We start from the raw sequence: 10,296 nt of genomic DNA on the forward strand, positions 1-10,296 counted from the left end.
AGAAAAATTCAAGATCTAACAAGAAAAATAAACAAGAACAACTTGAAGATCAATGAAGAACCAAGAGCAAAAACACGAAAATTTTAGAGAAAATATAAAATATGCAATTAACACCAAACTTAGAACAAGACACTAAACTCACGAAAATTAGCAATTAATTAAAAGAAAAATAATAAATTTTGAAAAGAAATTTTTGAAAAGAAACTATCCCATCAATATTGATTTAATGACTCTATAAAAAATAAGAACAAAAATAAAAATAAATTATTCCTAATCTAAGAAATAAAATAAGCCTTCAATTGTCCAAACTCAATAATCCCCGGCAACGGCGCCAAAAACTTGGTGGACGAAATTGTGATCCTTAATTAATGGCTCCTTGGCATGTGCCAAGGAGAACTAATTTAACTAACTGATTAGGGAAGCTCACAACTCCGTTCAGCTGACCAGCAAGTGTACTGGGTCGTCCAAGTAATACCTTACGTGAGTAAGGGTCGAATCCACAGAGATTATTGGTTTGAAGCAATCAATATTTATTTTATCAGTCTTAGTTAGGATGTCAACAAGGATTAATTTGGATTAAAAGTGAAATTACTGGATTTGATAAAAGAGGGAACAATGTTACTTTGATTTGCAGTACTGGGGAATATGTTGGAGTTTTGGAGATGCTTTGTCCCCTGACTTCAACTCTTCCTTGAGATCCTCTTCTCACACGCAGGTTCCTTCCATGGCAAGCTCTATGTAGGGTGTCACCGTTGTCAGTGGCTACTTTCCATCCTCGCAGTGAAAACTATGCTCACGCACTCTGTCACAGTACGGCTAATCACCGGTTGGTTCCCGCTCCTACTGGAATAGAATCACTCTTTTGCGTCTGTCACTAACGCCCAGCAGGTTAAAGTTTGAAGCACGTCACAGTCATTCAATCCCGGAATCCTACTCGGAATACCACAGACAAGGTTTAGACTTTCCGGATTCTCATGAATGCCGCCATCAATCCGGCTTATACCACGAAGATTCTGTTGGGGAATCTAAGAGATATTCATTCAATCTGATGTAGAACGGAGGTGGTTGTCAGGCACACGTTCATGGGTTGAGGAAGGTGATGAGTGTCACGGATCATCACCTTCTCCACAGTTAAGAGCGAATAAACATCTTAGATAAGAACAAGCGTGTTTGAATGGAAAACAAAGGAATTGTATTAAATCATCGAGACGCTGCAGAGCTCCTCACCCCCAACAATGGAGTTTAGAGACTCATGCCGTCAAAAGTATGTAATTCAGATCTGAAAATGTCATGAGGTGCAAGATAAGTCTGTAAAAGTTGTTTAAATAGTAAACTAGTAACCTAGGTTTACAGAAAATGGATAAACTAAGATAATTGGTGTAGAAATCCACTTCTGGGGCCCACTTGGTGTGTGCTGGGGCTGAGACTAATGCTTTCCACGTGTGGAGGCCTTTCTTGGCGTCAAACTCCAGGTTTTGACGTGTTTTGGGCGTTCAACTCCGGATCATGACGTTTTTCTGGCGTTTAACTCCAGACAGCAGCATGTACTTGGCGTTCAACGCCAAGTTACGTCGTCTATCCTTGCGCAAAGTATGGACTATTATATATTGCTGGAAAGCCCTGGATGTCTACTTTCCAACGCCGTTGAGAGCGCGCCAATTGGACTCCTGTAGCTCCAGAAAATCCATTTCGAGTGCAGGGAGGTCAGGATCCAACAGCATCAGCAGTCCTTTTTCAGCCTAAGTCAGATTTTTGCTCAGCTCCCTCAATTTCAGCCAGAAAATACCTGAAATCACAGAAAAACACACAAACTCATAGTAAAGTCCAGAAATATGATTTTTGCCTAAAAACTAATATTATTTTACTAAAAACTAACTGAAACATGCTAAAATCTACATGAAATTACCCCCAAAAAGCGTACAAAATATCCGCTCATCAACTACCCAAGGGAATAGTTTCTAAATCATGTATATTTTCCTTATTCATGCACAAATCCTTTAGAAACTTAGCATACTTAGGAACCTAGCAAATAGCATTAAAAATGGGAATAGTTACCTCAACCTTTTTGAAGATTTTTACCATCTTGGGATCTAGTTCTACTTGCTTTTTAGTCTTCCTAGCAAAGTGTGGAAAAGGAATGGGAATGGCTTCCCTCATAATATCATCTTCCTTAAATACTCCATTCCTTAGTTGAGCAACTTCTTCTTCAACCGCATCTTGTACCTCATCCTTTTCTTCAACATCTTCTACCTCAACAACGTCTCAACTTGAATGTCTTCTCTTGAGCTTGGCTCCTCGGGACTCCTCTCTTGCAATATAGTGTTGGACCTCAAAGTAATGGCATTAATTCCACCCTTGGGGTTAGGTAAAGGTTGAGAGGGAAGTGCATTAGAGCTTGAAGGTTGATTATTGGAGGTAGAGGGTGGGTCCATACGGGATATAAGAGCTTGTAGAGTGGAGGTAAGACTGGTTAGGCTAAAGGTGAGTGAATTTTAAAGCTCTTTTTGTCCTTGAAAGATAGAACGGAGTGTTTCATCCTGGTTGGAAGAAGGAGGAGGATAGGTAATTTGAGGGGCTTGTGGTTGGTTGAGTTGAGGTGCTTGGGCTTGCCTTTGATGAAGTGGTTGGTATCTTTGGCCTTGGTTTTGCTGTTAGTATGGGGGGTTTTGTTGATACCGGTTCTGTTGATAGTTGTTGTTTCACCTTTGATTTTCACCATTGTCTCTGCCTCATTAGTTGTAGTTGTCTCTCTATCTTTGGTTGGGATTGTCTTGCCAACCTTGATTGTAGTTACCACCTTGGTTATAATTACCGCCTTGTTGATAGTACCCTTGATTCGGACGGTTGTAATAAGCATTTGTAGCCGCCAAGGTGTTGTCCTCTTGGAGTTGTGGACATTAATCAGTGTAGTGAGAATGGCAAGCGCATATTTCACACACTTTTTGAGGGACCAACTGTTGACATTGTTGTTGATGAGGAGGCAGAGGTTGTTGTTGATTGAGCTGGAGCTGCTAGAGTATATTGGTCATCTCTCCCAGAGTCTTGGTGAGAGCAGCGGTCTCACTACTAGAAGAAACTTCCGCAACAACCTTGGGATGATTATTCCTTTGCCTTGCGTTTTGGGTAGACTTAGCTAGATCGGTGATCAGTTGCTACGCTTCTGTCGCCGTCTTGTACTTCATCAGAGAGCCATTACTCGCAGCATCTAAGAAGGTCTGGTCTTGAGGCTTCATGCCTTGGAAAAAATAGCTAATCAACACCAACTGGTCAATCATGTGATGGGGACATGAGTCTAGTAGATTCCTGAAGCGTTCCCAATACTCGTAGAGAGTTTCTAATTCACCTTGAATGATACAGGAAATCTTCTTCCTCAATCTATCTGTAACCTCTGCTGGAAAGAACTTGTCCAGGAACTCCCTTCTGAGCAAATCCCAATTAGTAACAACAGCTTCCGGTTGAATGTATAACCACTCCTTAGCCTTTTCCCTCAAGAGAAAATGGGAAGGCATATAGCCAGACGACAGTCTCATCCGCACCATGTCGCCTAGTAGTTGAGCAAGCTGTCTGAAAATCTCTAAGGTGCTTGATAGGCTCTTGAGCAGGTAAGCCATGGAACTTAGGCAGCAGATTAATCAATGCGGTTGATGTTAGCTATCTATGAACTTGATAGCTACGATTTAGGAAATTGCACAATCGGCAAAAATTCCTTCCGGCAAGTGCACCGGTTATCGTCAAGTAAAAACTCACAATAGAGTGAGGTCGAATCCCACAAGGATTGGTTGAATGAGCAATTCGGATTAGAAGTGTGTTCTAGTTGAGCGGATCAAGATTTAGATGAGAATTGCGGAATCTTAAATTGCATGAATTAAAGAGCGAGTGCTGAAATTAAAAAGGGATGGGGGTGATTGCATGAATTGAAATTGCAAAATGTAAATAGAAATGGGTAGATCAGAGATGGGTAGTTCATTGGGTATTAGGAGATATTGAGATCTCCGAATCAAAACATTTTTATCCCTTCCTCAACCAATGCATTCATTGAATTTTGCTTGGCAATCTTATATGATTGGATCCCAATCCCTTGGCTCACCAATTCTCTCTAAAAACAAACAAATTCCCAATCCCTTGGTTTAAATGTTCATAAGAAGAGATGATGCTCGATCACTGATTATACCACACAGTTTCATGAACCACAATTTGGTAGGATTACATGTCACAATATCCATCCAAACCCCAATCCAATTCACTGTGAGAAAGCTTCTCTAGCATGAATCCTCCATTCCTTTCCCAAGGTTCCGAAGGATTCCAATTATGGATAGTTTCTTTCCCAAGACAACTAACCAATGGAATTAGATCGAGAAGCTTTCTAACAAAATTCAAGAGAAAAGATTGAAGAAGAAGATAAAAACTATTATTGATTCATTGAATTACAATAGAGCTCCCTAACCCAATGAAAGGGGTTTAGTGAGTCATAGCTCAGAATTCAATTACAAAATTGATGAGAAATTCTCAAGTGTCAAAAAAAAGTCCTTACTAACTTAAATTCTATCCTATTTATACACTTTCCAAATTGAGCTTCTGTTGTGTTTCTTGGGCTTTGAGGCTTTTCTTTGATTTCCTTTTGCTTTTGGTTTATGGTCCATAATCCTGATGAGGCTGTGATCCAATTCTGTAACATTCATTGAGCAAACTTAGTGATAAACAAGTAATGACACGAGAATCAACAAATTGAAGTTCTAGACTCATCAATTCTTCAGGCCCAATCCCATAAACCATGATATTCAATTGGGTTTCATACCATATTACGTTTAAGTTAATGTTTGTGCTCAAAGGCTAACTTAAACTTCAATATACTTGGCCCAGAAACCCTTTCAAAAAGTGGCGTTTAAGTTGAAGTTTAAGTTTCAGTTTAAGGTTAAACTGAAACTTAAACGTGGAAATGGAAGAAAGCAACTATGGAGTGTGGGATGGTCGAACACGTTTAAGCTTTAGTTTAAGGTTAAACTAAAGCTTAAACGTGGAAATGAAGAAAGCAACCCTGGAGGCAAATTGTGGTCGAACACGTTTAAGCTCCAGTTTAAGGTTAAACTGGAGCTTAAACGTGGGAATGAAGAAAGTAGCTCAGGAGTGTGAATGTCGAACACGTTTAAGCTCCAGTTTAACCTTAAACTGGAGCTTAAACGTGGAAATGGCTTCCTGGTGCATAATGTGGGTCGAACACGTTTAACCTCCAGTTTAAGGTTAAACTGGAGGTTAAACGTGGAAATGCTCCCTTGGTGCTATTCTCCTTCTGGCGTTTAACTTCCAGTTTAAGGTTAAACTGGAGGTTAAACGCCAGTTTCAGCATTTCTCAACTTCCATGATTCTGGTGTTTAACTTCCAGTTTAACCTTAAACTGGAGGTTAAACGCCAATTTCAGCTTTGGTGCATTTCTCATTCTGGCGTTTAACTTCCAGTTTAAGGTTAAACTGGAGGTTAAATGCCACTTTCAGCATTATATGGCTTGGCAGTTTAAGTTCCAGTTTAAGCTTAAACTGGAACTTAAACTCCACATGTGATCTTCAAGCTTCCTTTATTGATTTTGTTGCTTCCTTGCCTAGCCTCTTCTTCCCTGAAATCATCCAAACAATTGCATCAAAGTCTTGCAAAATTTCATGAGAAATCTTACATTCATAGCATTCAAGTAATATAACTAAAAACTCATGGAATTTGCATCAAAATTATACTGTTTGGATGATTCATTACTTTGTTGTTCATTTAACCATTCTTGGTTACTTTAAGCTCAAGAAAATGCATAAAACAACTAAAACTAACAGAAAAATGCTAGTGAAACTAGCCTAAGATGCCTTGGCATCACAACACCAAACTTAATACTTGCTTGTCCCTAAGCAAGTCCTGAGTTATTTGAGAAGAAAGTATGAAACAGAAAGCAATTACATTGGCTATATTAGCAAGCATTTGAAGTTCATCAGAAGGGTTTTATGCAGAAAGTTGCAGCATCACTTTTTCATTCTTATCAGGTAAGATTATCACTTTTTCATTGCATCCATCAAACACTGCTATGGCCTCTTGTTATTCTTATGTCCTTGGCACTTTTCCCTTCTTTGTTTTTTTTTTCTTTTTCTTAGAGCTCCTTTGCTCCTTGTTTGCTCAGTGTCATGTGTCGCACAAGCCTTTGGCATTTTCTTTTTCTTATCAGTGCACTACACATATCCACTACAGGCATTTTAGTTCACATTTCTTCTTGAGACATTGGTGCCCAGCACCTCTTTGTGTGACTAAATGTTTTGTATTTAGGTTGCTCTTGATAATGGACTTTTGGTTGATAATCCCGGGTTAGTTAACCCAAGTTACCAAGTGTTGAAACACTCCTCAGAACCTATTCATCCAAGCATATCCTTAATACATAAACACCACAGGCATTTATCTCAGAAGTTCAAACCATTGGTGCCTAGCTTATTTTCTCAATTTTTTTGCTTTTTGGTTTCCCTTTTTCAGTGGCTTTTTCTTCTTCTTTTTTCTTTCTTTTTTCATGGCCAAAGACATTTTTTCATCAAGATCCATAGACAGTACTCAACTTCTACACAAAATTGATAATTCTACACTCAAATTCCAGTGAGCTGACTAAACAATCAAGCATGCATACCACCACTTAATTCTACTTGATTTGTCACTAATTGAGCCAAGTTACTTTTGTTCAAACTTTTCTTTTATTTTTGGAAACAGAACAAGCATGGCAAGCATTTGTTTAAGAAGGTGGAGTTATATCCAAACATCTAGGCATTCACTTTATTCAAAGCAGTAAACCAACACTCATACTAAAAACTTCACATTCCAGAAAGATTCAACAATTACAGTTTAAACCAGAACAAGCATGCTTTTGTTTGCCTTTTAAAGAATGGTCAAGGAACAACGCCACCTTGTGAAATTTCTTGTTTTCTCTTTGTTGCCAGGAAACAATTCGATTTCTCCTTCTTCTCCTAGTTGTTGCTTCCTGTTCTTTCTAAGATCCTTGTTTCCTTTCCTGCAAAGAGTGATGAAGTTGCTTGCTTCTCAAGCACTTGAGTGGTTAGCTCAACTATGTATGGGTAAGTGTCTGAGTTTTAAGTTGGTGTGTGAACACCAAACTTAGTCTCCTACTTACTCCTCTGCTCTCTGAATCCTTGAATTCTCCTTGGAATGAAGTTGCTGCTAAGGATTTTAAGCATTTCTGTGATTGCTTAGAATGGTTGTTTTTTTCATATAATTCAAAGGTTGTTGTGTTCAGTTGATCTGTATGGTGGAACACCAAACTTAGAGTCACACATTCCCCTTTGAATTATTGATCCACGAATTCATTGTTTGGTGTGAAACACCAAACTTAATTCTTTGCAATGTATAGAAATTACTTCACCTTTTTATTGAAACAAATAAAAGAAACAGCAAAGGGGTATTACCTCAGGTTGGGTTGCCTCCCAACAAGCGCTTCTTTAACGTCACTAGCTTGACGGTTGTCTTCCTCAGTTAGGGTGGATTGTAGTGCTTGATGTCCTCTCCTCTCACTATGGAAACATCCCCATTTGATTCCTTCATGATTTCCAAATGTTCCATAGAAAGAACTTTCCTGATTGTGAACACTTGAGGGAGCTGGGAAGGAATGGGTTTAAGGCCAGGTGGGATTGGCAGATAATGACTTGATATCACTTTATCTCTCGGAGAGAAACCTTCAGTGGGAATTTTCTTGTTTCTCCACTCTCTTGGCAATTTCTTTACAATTCTTCCCTCTCTCTTGAGGATTTCTTCATTTACCCTTATGCTAGGAGGACCCTTCTGATCTGTCTCTATTGATTCTTGTGGCCTTAACTCTTGCAATTCTTGTCTGCCTTCAAAGGATTGTTTTAGAGTTTCAGCTGCTGGATTACTTTCCTCCAAACACAGATGGCTACTATCATCCTTAGGCTTTTCAGGTTCTGGTTCAGGCTCAGATGCAGGTTTAAAAACATGGAAAATGAGCTGTTCATCATGTACTCTCAAAATTAGCTCTCCTTGTTCTATATCTATGAGCGCTCTAGCAGTGGCTAGAAATGGCCTTCCCAGAATGATAGGGTGTAGGTAGCTTTCCTCCATGTCCAAAATGACAAAGTCTGTGGGGAAAAAATAATTTCCCACTTTCACCAGCACATTCTCAACTACCCCTTCAGCTTGCTTTTGAGTTTTGTCAGCCAGTTGTATGATTACATCAGTGGATCTCACCTCATTCAGTTGTAGCCTCCTCATAAGAGTCAGAGGCATCACATTTATGCTAGCTCCTAGATCACAGAATCCCCTGTCAATTTTTGTTTCCCCTATGATGCAGGGGATATGAAAACTTCCTGGGTCTGTTTTCTTAGAGACCATATCCTTCTTGATGAGTGCACTGCATTCTTTGTTCATTATTACAGTTTGTCCTCCCTTCAAAACTCTTTTCTTGCTCAGCAATTCCTTCAAATACTTGATATGTGTAGGCATCTGCTGGAGAATCTCAAGAAAGGGAATATTGATATGGAGAGACTTAAATATCTCTAAAAACCTTGAATATATTTTCCCTTTTTCACCTCCTCCTAACCTCTGAGGAAATGGTGCTTTTGGTTGGTATGTTTCCAGCATGCCTTCCTTTTGCATTTCCTTGGCTTGCTCAGTTTCACTTTCCTGCTTAGCTTCTTCCACACCTTCTTTCAAGATTTCTGGCTCCTTTTCTGAGGGTCTGATTCCTTCTTCTTCTGAGACTTCCTTCAATATGGTGATGGCCTTGCATTCTTCCCATCTCACTCCCTTTTGTTCCCCTCTAGGATTCTTTTCAGTGTCACTAGGGAACACTGCAGTTGATTTGGGGGCCTGTTGAGATAGTTCTCCTATTAGAGACTCTATCATCTTGAGTTTTTCACCATGGTTCCTTAAGGTAGATCTCACATCATCCCTAAAGCTTTTCAACTCACTTATGTCCTGACCCATGTTTGCAAGCTTTCCTTCTATCCTGTTTAATTGATCTTGAAATTGTTGGTTCGGATTAGGTTGGGCAGGTTGATTATTTTGGTCATGATATGGTGGTTGGGAGTAAGTGTTTTGTGTGGCTTGGTATGATCTTTGGTTGGAGTTTTGGTATGTGGAATTGTTATGTTGGTTGTGGTTGTAATGTTTGTGGTTTTGTGGTTGGGTTTGCTGGTTTCCCCACCCAAAGTTTGGGTGGTTTTTCCATCCTGGGTTGTAAGTGTTGGAATGTGGATCATATGATTGCTTTTGTTGGTTTCCCACATAGTTGGCCTCTTCCCAATCACCTCCTTCAATGCTTACTTCCTCTTGATCTTGTGTGTGTATTGCAGCCACTTGCTTTGTGTCTAATTTCCTGGTGAGTTCTGCTAGTTGTTTGGCAAACACCTTATTTTGGGCTAGAATTGTATCAACATGGTTCAGCTCCATGACTCCCTTAGTGTTGTGCCTCTCTGAAGCATAGTAGTACTCATTCTTAGCCACTGTCTCAATCACTTCAATGGCTTCTTCCACAGTCTTTTTCCTGTTCAATGAACCTCCTGATGAATGGTCTACAGCCTTCCTTGATTCATAAGAAAGTCCATCATAGAAAATATGCAATTGCACCCAGTCATGGAACATGTCTGGTGGGCATTTCCTTGTCAATTCTTTGAACCTCTCCCATGCCTCGTAGAGCGTCTCACCATCTTGTTGTCTAAAAGTCTGAACCTCAGATCGAAGCCTATTGACCTTTTGTGGGGGGTAGAAACGTGCCAGAAACTTGCTCTCCACCTCATCCCAGGTTGTTAGACTTCCCCTTGGGAATGATTCCAGCCACTTAGCTGCCTTGTCCCTAAGTGAAAATGGGAACAAGAGCAGTTTATAGGCATCTTCCTGGACTCCATTGGACTTCACAGTGTCGCAAATTCTCAGGAATTTTGTGAGATGTTGGTTTGGGTCTTCATTAGCACTCCCACCAAATGAACAATGATCCTCCACCAGTGATATTAGCTGTGGTTTGAGTACAAAATTGTTGGCCTGAATGGGTGGTTTTTGAATGCTGCTACCACAATTCCCAGAGGTTGGGTTTATGTATGAACCAAGAACCCTCCTCTCAGGAATGGCATTGTTTCCTTCAGCCCTCTCATGGTTGTGAACTTCTCTATCCATGTTGAGATCTAGAGCTTCCTCAAAATTGTCTTCAGATTCTCCTTCAGATTCTTCTTCTCCCAGTACTCTCTTCCCTCTTGCTTCCCTTCTAAGTCTATGAAGGGTCCTCTCTGGTTCGGTATATGGAGGAGTTGTTGTCTCTCC

The 10,296-nt window shown here is 39.9% G+C and overlaps 1 non-coding gene across 1 annotated transcript; it reads left to right on the plus strand.

Annotated features, from left to right (window-relative positions):
- The first annotated feature begins 9,622 nt into the window (after positions 1-9,622).
- Positions 9,623-9,726, plus strand: LOC130983677 (small nucleolar RNA R71). The gene has a single exon (XR_009087657.1). It is a non-coding gene; the product is annotated as a small nucleolar RNA R71 (small nucleolar RNA).
- The last annotated feature ends 570 nt before the right edge of the window (positions 9,727-10,296 follow it).

This window comes from Arachis stenosperma, chromosome 5, assembly GCF_014773155.1.
Source record: "Arachis stenosperma cultivar V10309 chromosome 5, arast.V10309.gnm1.PFL2, whole genome shotgun sequence".
Lineage (NCBI taxonomy): Eukaryota > Viridiplantae > Streptophyta > Magnoliopsida > Fabales > Fabaceae > Arachis > Arachis stenosperma.